Consider the following 12,114-nt stretch of genomic DNA (forward strand, 5'->3'; position numbering starts at 1 on the left):
AATTTTACAATGTGGGAAACGCTTTTTTAAAACGAAAAATATTCCGTGTTGCCACTCAACGGTGTCATAAAACAGCAATCGATATTTGAAAAAAATGCTAAATGCTGTTTAACATAGTTTGAGAAGCTGCATGTTGTATACATGTTACAGCTCAGAATGTATGCCAACGTCTAAAACTATTTTATGACGACTACACAGGTTAAGTGTGAGGCTTTTTCTCTTTGGACTGCCATTCATATTTAGTGCCTTTTGTGTAGTTGTGAATCAGTACGAAATATAGTTGCATACCACATAAACATGCTGTCAATTTGTTATTTTTGTAAAATATATTATTATTGAATTATAGTGTATAGTGCAGACCATGGCTTATTATTAGACATAATTCCCTATTCCACAAAATTAGTAATTTCCCCCCAATTTTTTGAATTCCCCACTCAAGGATTTCCATGTTTTACAGTGGTTGAATTGATATTTAGCAGCTAAATAAAGAATGTGAAAACCCTTAGGCATTTTGAGTTCAAGATTTCACTTGTTTACCACCGAGCGGAGAGAACCAGACAAAGGGAAGCAAAAATTTACAAGTCAGTGACTCGGGTTTACTGCAGGAACAGAACAGAATAGATGAGAGAAAGTTCCCTAGTGGAAAGACCTTGTCCTGCTCATACCTGCCAAGAGAATTTCGACTTTACCTGTCTGCTTTTCTCTCTTTTTTTCAACCAAACAGCCAAAGCTTGTGGCTAAAAAAGCAACTACATGTTAAATAGCTATTAAAATTGTATCATTTTAATACTTCAAGGTAAAAATATTCAAATGCATCCCTGTGTTCTCGTTCTGTGATTGAAAGGACTTGTGATTGAATTTCCACATTGTGCTCCCGTCTGCTCCGAAGAGCCAATTCGCTCTGATATTAACATGGCTCTGTCATTAGAACGCATCCCATTTGCCAGATTTATGGGGTTTATGGGTAAAATAAGATGCTGAATGAGACAATACAATGCATTTGTGTTCTCAAGCAGTATGATGAATTAATAATTGAGTGCCCAGGCTCCATCTTCAGATAATCATGGACTCACACTCTAATGTTCCGCGCAGACCGAAATATGAGGCTGACTGTTGTAAAAGTCATGAATAATGTCTTTTTAGTGTTTTGTGCATTTTCATTTACTCAAAGGAAAAGTGGGCCAAGATGGAGAGCTGGAAGTTAAGAATAAATGGCAAATGTTCTGGGTTATTTTCTGAAAATGTATTTTACTTTCCTTCTACCAATACTCTTTCAATGGATTTATTTTTCTCTGTTAATAATTTTTTTATGTTCTCAGTTAAGATGAGGGAGGTATTGTGTGGTGCATGTAGGTTTCTGGGGTTTCCCGCGTGACCTCAGCTCAATGTGGCTTCATGCTTGGCGGGGATCTGAGCTGGACCAGGATGGACTGATTGGTCGACTGGACATATGCAGCCCAGAGGGTGATCAGTGTCACTCCACCTGTCTGACACATGGCCGTAGGACACAAAAAGGAACAGAGATGGGTTTGATTGACAAGAAGCTTTTCTCGGAAGATAGTGCACATATGTGTTTTTTCAGATCATCGCGTATTCAATTCATTCTGACAATGACTTGCATGTTTTTAATCATCAGCATTTCTGAATTATTCAAATCATTTTTGAGGCTTAAAAATATGTATGACATCCCTTTCCCATTTGAAAGGCCAAAGGATAAGTCAAGCAAAACTCCAGCTGCTTTGTTAAATGGGGACGACAAGCTGCCAAGCACCACTAATACCATAAACGTTGTCTGTTTGGTTTCTAAAGCTAAATGATATTTATATGAGATAAATTTAAGTGGTTATTCACTAAGATCATTCTCTGACAGCCATGGTCACCATTCTCTTTAATTATGCGAGAAACAGCAACTTGAACATTTTCTTAAATGCCCCTTTACATAAATCACCCTGTTTATGTTCCATGTAAAATTAAAGTCATTCATGTTTCTAAGCACAGGAGGAGTAAATTGTGAAAATACCTTTGTCATTGACCTTTGACTGTTTTGCTGGAAATTATTGAAATGTGCAAAGAATATTTCCATTGCAGTGCAGTAGATCCTTTAAAACAAAAACGTCACTCATGTTTAATTGTAAGAATATTTTGCAAAAAAATCCGTTCCTTCAGGTAGGCTACTTATTGCAACAGTTTTGAGACACATTTCATTGAGGGGGCAAAAGAGAACTGCATGGTCCGCTAGAGAATTGTTACAATTCAGTATTACAATTTGCCTCTGAAATGATTTTATAAATACTTATTAATCTAGTACTAAAATATATTTTTAAGCAACTGACCCCACTCATACCCTACACCTAAAACTTCCCACTTCTAGACCACATAAACAAAGCCGGACGATATCGTTGTGTGAACAGGAATGAACCAGTCATGTTTTAAGTGTGTTTACGCTCAAGGCTAACGTGTGGCGCAATGGGAGCGAGACAGCCAATGCCGTTTCAAAACGTTAGCTAGCGTAATGACGCTACCAGTCACAAGACACCTGAGAGCCATGCCATTTCACTGTCGTTGCTATGACGTAACGGTTAACGCACGTTTTAGGGGTCAGGTCAGGTTGTGTGCTCAAAAACGTAATAATAAACGTACCCCAAATAAATACAATTCGGATTTAATATAAAATCAGTAAACCCCAATATAATCAAATATGATGTTGCTAACTACTGTTTTGTAAATTGCAATATACCCGATGGTACGTATTTTGTGGCGCTGCAAAGCGTTTACAGAGTTGCATATTTCCTGCGAAACCAGGTTATTTAACATTACTGAATAAAACTACATTTTTGAGATCTGATCAAGTAGAAATAGATCTTTAAAGTAACAACAGCGCATTTATATAACAGTTCAACACAGAAGCTTGGCTTCCTTTGAAGACACTTGACAGCCAATGGCATGATATAAAAATATGTAGAAATGCACAATGTGTCTGAAGGGTGATCAACAATAACAGTAAATTACTAAAAAACTGTATTCCCTTGCCATGGTGTGTGCACTGATTATTGCTGTGGTTTGTTTTACAAGTGGGAAACATATTCATGTTAAACAAACATTTATAATTAAAAGAAGGTTCAATTAACAATAGATAATTATATTACCACAAAAGGTCAGTTCAAAGTAAAAACTTGAGGCTGCTGAAAGGAGGCCGGTGAAATTACATTATTTGGTGGATTTTTGAGGACAGTGTGTCTCTCCCTCACTGCCTTGTTTATTTTCCACCTGAATAAGCACATTTGAATTGATTTGAGAGGAGTGCTGATGTTTACATTAGCATGCATTACTGTGTCACGCTGCCTACACACTCACAACAATGACGACTGGCCATCATCGACTTCCCTCTTTTTTATCACAGTTCTGCTCCAAATTATATTCATATCTTTGCTGCAAAAAACACTCCCACCTCCTCTGATTGCCATTATTAAGATGTGTGTGTCCTGCCCGGGCATTTTTATCTTCTGTTTTCCCGCCTTGGTGTGAATCCATATGTCATTGGATCGGGCTTCACTTTTGCCTTTTATTAAACTGAATGTGAAGTTCTTGTTAAATCTGACAGCCCTTTTTTAACAATTCAAAGACAGATAATGCTTGAAGTTCAGTTTCTCAGCTGTTTTTTCAGCTTTCTGCTGAGTTAGTGATTGTGATACAACAAATTCCGGAATAAAAAATAAAACTTTTTAAAAAAAAGTTAGGGACGTAAACGATGGCAATACAGCATAAACAGTGCTAAAATGCAACCATTTAGAAAATTGGTATAAATATAGAAGTCCATAGTCTAGGACCAATACAATGAATTTGTTTTTAATATAATTGATCTAGAAAAACAAACTAAGAAGTTTGACCTGTTTAAAGACAAGCAACTAGTGTTTATATGCTGTATTGAGGAGTGCTTTGAGACATTCTTCCCTGGTTGGAAACTCTTGATGGGTGCTATCTAATGGACCATGAGAGCTAGTGCTTCTCTTTTCAAGGTTAATGCGTTTAGAGTGGAGACATGCTGTAATATCCTCATAGATCAAAGGTTTGGCCATCTTCTCCTCAGTCCACAGGATATTTCTGTACATTTCTCCATAAGCTCCACACCATTCTCAGTGTGAAACAGTCAAGTGTCTTATTCCGTCAAATAATCAATAAACTATTTACTTAAACATATGGAAGGTTATTTCCTATGATATTAAATAACTTTTCAAACATGTTTTCCCTGCTGAATCATTATGTTATTTGTAGATTTTTTTAACTCTCTCCAACTTCAAGCCTTTTTGCACTTCCTCTAAGGGTCCCGGCCCCCAGTTTGGGAACCACTGGGTTAAATTAACCCAGAAAATGTTTATTTTTGACCCAACAATGGTACATATACATATACATAACATATACATATACAGAACATATAAACATTTTGTCAACATGCTAAACAGTGAACAACCCAATGGTTGGGTTTATACTGTAGATTTTTGACTCAACACTGGGTTGAAAATAACCCAGCATTTTTAGAGCGTGACAAAAATATATTTAATAGCTGACTTAACCACATTACGTATCAACAAAAGTTATTTTAATAGCACTAACCTTATAAGCGTATAAATACTGTTCCTTGTCTTTTTAACAAATTATTCAATGTTTCCACGTCACAACAAATTAACTTTGCAACCCTAACAAACAGAAGATGTTTTGTAAAACATGTAAGATGGACAACATATCTGCTAGACAAGCACAGAAATTCTAGCTGTCTTGCATGTCCTTCATTACACAAAGGTTACCACAGGTAGTGCTTTACGAGTTATAGCTGGCCTGGTTGCTTTCCGTAGGCCGATTAATGGAACGGAGCGGGGGTGAGACAGCCACGGCTGATGGACCTGCGTTCCTATGGGCTTTACACCTTTCCTACCTCCACCTCTCAGCATAGAGTGACATTACACATAAATGCCCTATATCCATGAAAGAGACCTCACACACAAACACACAACCTCCCTAAGCCCCAAACCTTTATTGTAAAATTGCTTCTCTAGTTTTTGAATTAGAACAGGACTTCTTCGTTTCTCTTTACAAAGCAAGAAAAATAAAGAAAAGGAGCACAAAGGCAAAGGAAATAACAGTATGCCCCTGACCAAGATCCAGTTTGACAAAGCACATTAGAGATCCGTCCTTCCATATATCCCCCCACCACCCCTGCTGAACCCAGTTTGGCTTCTAAAGATGGACCGGAGGCTGATGCCTCTTCCTGGCCCTTCCTGCTACAGCAGAGCTCCGGGTCCCAGGGAGGAAAGTCTGCGAAAACACAGAATCCGGTCCCTTGACGCGACCGCCACCGAGGCCCAGAGTGTGAGAAGAGGCCTGCATTTGATGCCTGACTGCCCAAATCTTCTGCAGAATAGTGGGGTGAATTCCCCTGGGCCGCTGACTGTGGGGCCGGGAGAACAGGAGATGGAGAGGGAAGGCACAGTAATTGTACCAGGGCCTGTTGAGATTTTCTTCCGAGCGGCTTTCAGTAAAAGGAAAGCAGTCCCCTGGTAGAGCCGGCAACTTGGGCAGAATAACCCAAAAAACAGTGTGCACTCACATATGAGTAACATTCAATTTACCACATGAAAGCCCCTATGTTCAATACAACATATTGTGCTGCAGCAACCAGTGAGCTGTTGTTATCCAAAAAGATAAAGATCAGGTTTAAATGTGTTGCTTTTGATTGTGAACGTGTCTGCTAATGAATAGATTAAATACTCTAATTTAACATTCAATTAATTAGAGAGTAAATACAAATATATGCAAATATCCACAGTAAAAACATCTTCAATTGTTGATAATAATGTCAGTATGGAGCTTTACAAAACATTTGAGAAATTATCACATTTCTTTATATCTTTTATATAAAACTGTTTTTATTTTTTATTGTTGTGTATTTTATGATTTACATTGTGGACAACGAAATTGATACCTCGAAAAATATTTGCTTTTCATGAGATCAGTTTGCACGTAATCCATTTAACTTTCTTCGTATTTGGAGTAACAGTCACACATTATTCATTTGTATTATTCATTCAAAAATACAAATTCTGTCATCATTTAGTCACCCTCTCTACATTTCAAACCTTTATGACTTCCTTCCTTCCGCAGAAAACAAATAAAGATATTTTGAAGAAAGTTGGTAAGCAAACAGAACTGGACCTCTTTCACTTGCAAGTGAATGGGAGCTTAACAACATTTTTTTCAAAATATCTCCTTTTGTGTTCTGCGGAAGAAAGAAAGTCATGCAGTATTGAAATGAAAAAAGGGTGAGTAAATGATGAAATATTTTTTTATTTTTGGTCGAGCTATCCCTTTAAGCTAATTCTGTATATTATTCACTTTTGTATGCGGTTTGGTTGCACTGTAGGAATTACACATAACTTTAATTTTAGATCCTCAGGCTCTCTGGCTTATTGCTCTATTTAACCAGTTTTAGCTGCTCTATCCATGTCGATATTTTAGTCTCTTTTTAACAGACCACTGGACTCTGAATAAAAGGTGTGTGTGTGCATGTGTGTGTGTGCGTGTGTGATGTCCTCAACATTCAACGTCAAGCCAAGCTAAAGCAAGCTGAGTTCAATTTCACCAACGGTCCCCACATGTGTGTGTATCTGCATATATATGTATGTGTGAATAGGTGTGTGTGTTGGATGCAGATCAGCTGTCTCAGATGGACCGTCAGAGCCATGGCAGGACTGACAGGATGTGGGAAGGTGAGACAGGAAGGTCAAGTGAGAGAGAGAGAGAGAGACAGAGAGACAGAGAGAGAGAGACAGATGAAGGAATAGTCCCAATTCTCCCTATCTGGACACTCTCATCTCTCTATTCCACAGTGCATCACAGATGAATTGATTTATACACAGAGCATTAGCTTTGTCTAATGTAATACAAATTGGTTCTCTTTCAAAACCCAGTGAGATGTCTACAGAAGCAGTATTTTAAGGAGGCAACATTCTGATGTCATTAAATAGTTTCTTTTGGCCAAATTAATAAGAATTAATACTATCTAAACAAATGCCAAAGGTATGGAAAAGTTGTGAATTTGACCATGAGATTTGTTTCTCTCCAATCATGGCTGAAACAAAAGACAAACCCCAGAATGCACTATAATAACCGCAGTGAAGATAATCCATCCAGGATTACTGACAACACAAATAAAACGTTGACTGTACAAAATAGTAAATTTCATTCAATACTGAAAACAATAAATAAAAAGTCCAGTCTAAAAATGTTATGATTATTAGAACACAGCAGCAAAATTATATTTTTAGGGCTTTTAAACAATAAATCTCGATTAATTGCATCCAGAATAAAAGTCTGTGTTAACATAATGTATGTCTGTGTACTGTGCACATTATTTTTTTATATTTATAAGCACATACATAAACATGTATATATTTAGAAAATGTTTACATGTATTTATTCATATTCGCCAATCATTTAAATATGTAAATGTTAATTAATATTAATTAGTGGTGGGCATAGATTATTTTTTTTAATCTAGATTAATCTAGATTAATTCCAAAATTAATCTAGATTAATCTAGATTAAAATGGCTCATTTGAATTCTGCCGAAGGCATTCAGAATATGTGTGCTACCCAAATAATGACTAAAAGTAAGTCTTTGAGAACGGGTTTCTCAAGCCAGGTGGCGCATTAGACCAGGGGCTCATCTCCTGTTTCCAAAATGCATCACAATCTGCTTGAGAAAGCTGTTCTACTATGATAATTGGTGATGAAAATTAAATTATGTTCAATAAGATGAACTTGTGTTTACTTCCGCATTAGCTAAGGGATGATTTCCGTTTAGGTGGTACTTGAGACTGGACGAGCTCCTACAGTACATTTACATTTAGTCATTTAGCAGACGCTTTTATCCAAAGCGACTTACAAAGAGTGAGGGAGCAACAAGCGATATGTCATACAGGAGCCATAATACATTAGATCTCAATACAAAGTTACTGGTTTCAACTAAAGCTAGACCACTACCTGTTGAGAGAGTTTTTTTTTTAAACCAATTCCGCATTGCATAAGGTGCAAACAACCTTAGTCTTGTCGATGTTTCCATTGGGAAGCTTTTTTAAAATTAATATTCCCTGAAGCAAACCCGGCGGCTTCATAGCTGCATCCATGTTAGCACGTCACGTTTGATGCGGTAATTTCACAGTAACGTTATGTTGTGTTCAGACCAAACGCGAATGGCGTGTCAAGCGCGAGAGATTTATATGTTAATGCAAAGAGCCAATAGACCTACTTGCTGCGCGAATCGCGCGAATGAAGCCCTGCTTATGAGATGATGAGGCGGCTTCTTCTTCCGCGAATGACGCGAATCACGCGAGTTGAAAAATCTCGTTCTCGCCGCGTACAGTGCAGTTAAGCTGGTATACATCCGCGCTAAAATATCAAGGTGAAAGTCATCATAGCTTGCGTAGTATAGACCCAGCTCCCAACCCAACTTTGAGAATAGATTAACGGCGACATTTTTTTTAACGCGCGATAATAGTCTCACTGCGTTAACGCCGCCCACCACTAATATTAATATATATTTTTTTGTAAAACACTGGTAAAATTTGTTCCAATTTGTTCCAATGATATATAGTTATATATCGAATATAAATATATACTTTTATGCTTGGATTAGATTTTAGTTGTGAAATTTTAAGTAAATTTAGGTGTTGCAATATTGGAACAGTGACAATTAAAGGGGTTAATACAAAATGAGTTTCCACAGTACACAGACATACATTTTATAATCCAAAACATTTATTCTGGATGCAAACAATTGTGATTTATCGTTTGACAGCCCTAGATCTTTATAAGGATCACTATTTGTTTGACGAACAAAGTCTCTATATAGAAAGTTCCAAATCAGTCACTTGTGATACTCATTACAATAAGACAACAAGTTTACATTGATTCAGCAATAAATCAATTATGCTTGCTATCTGGGATTATTTTAGCTGCCTATGAGGGCACCAGACTGCAAGACCAATGCATACATTTTATAAAAATACATTGTAGCAAGATTCAAAGTAGGGAAGGAAGGAGGCGGGAATCGGCAAACATTTAAACATTTAATCCAACATAATAAAAAGTAAAATGACGGCCGGCCGCCCCTCACGGTCGACGGCCGGCAAATAAAACACAAACACAACACAACACAAACACAAACACAACACAACACAACACAAACACAAAACATATTCGGGCCCGGTCCTCTCTCTTCGACGGTCCGGTCGCTCGTTCTCTTATATGCTCCCGATCTCCTACGTGATTCGAGACCGGTGCGCGCAAAGCTGGCGCTCTTTAACAATTACTCACCGGTCTCGAACCACGGTCTCGCCCAGCCTACTCTACTACATACATCTTTAAGTTAGACAAACTGAAGTAAAACAGTTTCTAAAAAATCTTCAGGGGTGTTTAAGTATAAATTGTATGGTTTAATGACTTCAGATCAGATCTAACCATATAGGGCACATATCAAATAACACCTTAGTGGGCACACAGGCTCACACATAGCTACATCTTAAATTTAGGCTAACGTGTCTATTCTTTTTTTGCCTCCCCGAAAGTCAAGTCATCCTGATCACATTCAGTTCATTACACTCTTAACCATGCATTAGTCAGCCCGGCTCCTTCTGTCTCCTGGGGGACAATTTAATGGTTGAAGCTTTTTAACCCATTTAAAACGATGTCACTAGAGAGCTTTCTGTACTCAAGCAGTTCAATGCAGAGTCCTGTAGATTGGTTCAGTTGAGCTGCCCTGTTAAATAAGATCGCTGAGTGTGAGACTAAGAAATAGTTACTGAGGTTATAAACTCTTATAAACTTTGTGTTGGAATATTTGAATATGTTCTCAACTGTTTCTGGTCGAAATCTTGTGGTACCTGTTGTAAAATATGAAGGCTTGCAAATTGTTTACACTAGATGTTAGAGCAGTACACATTAAGTTTATAAAGGGTGATGTGAAACAAAATAACTTTGCTTTGCAGAATTTCTAAGCTTCTGTTATTTATAAAGAATCAATGACATGTTTAGTATCTTGTGTGTCTTTAATGAATTACCCGTACTGCTGTTTTCATAAGAGAAGAAATCTTTCCCATATGGCAAACATATTTGTGTAGCAGCCAGACGCTATAATATCTGTCAAAATCACGAACAGTTTATGATGTAATTTTGAGAAACAAATATCTTCATGATTTACACTGATTTATGCACCATGTTAATCGTGTTAGCATCATGCTAGGAAACATGATAATCATGTGAGCATCATAATAACAACAAGAAAAGTCAGTTTACGGAAGTCGTGCCACGTAGCGGACATGTTTGCAATGCGCATCCGGACAGTTATTTCGTAATACAAGCAATTCGGGAATACTGATATTTCTACACTCGCAGGCTAAAAGTCTAATTAAACAACATATTTAGGGGCCGCACTGAAAACTTACATGAACTGTGCTAACATTTGTTTCATAAACTTAAATTCACTTCGATTACTGCACATGCGCACGGGCTGACAAGCGCCCCAAGATAACCCCGCCCAGAGAATTGTCAGTGTTTGCCGATTGGCTGTTTATGCCGGAAGCTGATAGTTCGTTCGCCGAAGCGGCCATATTGAGCATTGCATTCCATCCCCGTTCACTATAATGGCGCTTCTTGTTAATACGTATTATCTTTGCAACATGTTAATCATGTTAGCATCATAATGATATATGCGTATTACATGCTAATTCACGCTAACAACAAACTTAGACCGGTTTTCTTTAGACTTTAGCATAATTTTTGTGTCCATTATGTTAAAACCTGTTTAATATAGAATCTTTCAAATTATTTTCTTTAGGTCTGGCTTTGTCAAGCCAACATAACGTTTTTTTTCTCAAACTTTACCACCTAGTTCAGTAAAGTCTAGAAGACTTAAGTTTCTGCTGTTAAATAGGGAATGTGTTAACACATGAAAATAGCCCATTCTCATGAATTACGTATAAATAACACGCGCTGTGCAATATTGTGTAATACGTATGCAGGATTTCGATTTTGCGTGGATACAATTCGCCTATTTTTGCGTGCATATGATACGCCAATTTACTGTGTAGGGGAGAGCGGGGTAAGTTGTCACACGGGTAAGTTGTCACACTGTTCATTACTCCAACACTAGAGGCTCTATCTCAAAAATCAAATAGCCACTTTGTGTGACTTCTTATTCTATAGTCAATTTCCTGTTCACATTTGGTCAAGATCGCTCTAATCTGATATTAGCACAATCTTATTATTTTTCTGCTCAAAAAGTAAAAAATTTGCACTTTAAATTTTATGCAATAAAACTTTGTTAGATATGAATGATAAAAATTATTATCTTGCACAAAATAGAGGAGACATTAACGTGTCTTTTGATACTTTAGGTGACGTGCTATGTTGAGCTAACCTTAAGATTTAGCCAACATTACCACACATGTCAGTTTGGGGCAAGTTGTCTCAATGATTTTGGGGCAAGTCGTCACATCTGACAACTTGCCCCAGTACAAATATATATAGACATTTTAGACATTTCCTGATCAATGGGCCACCTGGCAGCAAAGAAGGGGCAAATTCCTCTGGATGGATGAAAGACACGCACTTTGTTGACCTCCTGAAACATTTCAGTGAACATACAAAGTGCTCAAACGAGAAGCCCTGTTTCCTTTTGGACAACCACGAGTCTCATCTGTCCATTGATGGACTCAATTATGCAAAAGAAAATGGCATCATCATGCTGTCATTCCCACCCCACTGCCCAGATCGGCTCCAACCATAAGACAGGTCTGTCTACGGGCCACTAAAGAGGCACATCAAAAGCGCTTGTGATTCCTGGATGAGGAACATCCCAGGGAGGACGATGTCAATTTATGACATTCCTGGGTTTGTGGCAAATGCCTATCCTCTGGCTGCAACCCCCTGAACATTCAGGTTAGCTTTAGGGTGGCCGGGGTTCAATCTTACAACAGAGATGTATTTCTGGAAACCAAGTTTACACCATCCTAGGTCACAGATCGCCCCATTCAGAACCCTGCCAGGCCCCAGTACCAACTC

This window comes from Triplophysa dalaica, chromosome 12 (assembly GCF_015846415.1).
Source record: "Triplophysa dalaica isolate WHDGS20190420 chromosome 12, ASM1584641v1, whole genome shotgun sequence".
Taxonomy (NCBI): Eukaryota; Metazoa; Chordata; class Actinopteri; order Cypriniformes; family Nemacheilidae; genus Triplophysa; species Triplophysa dalaica.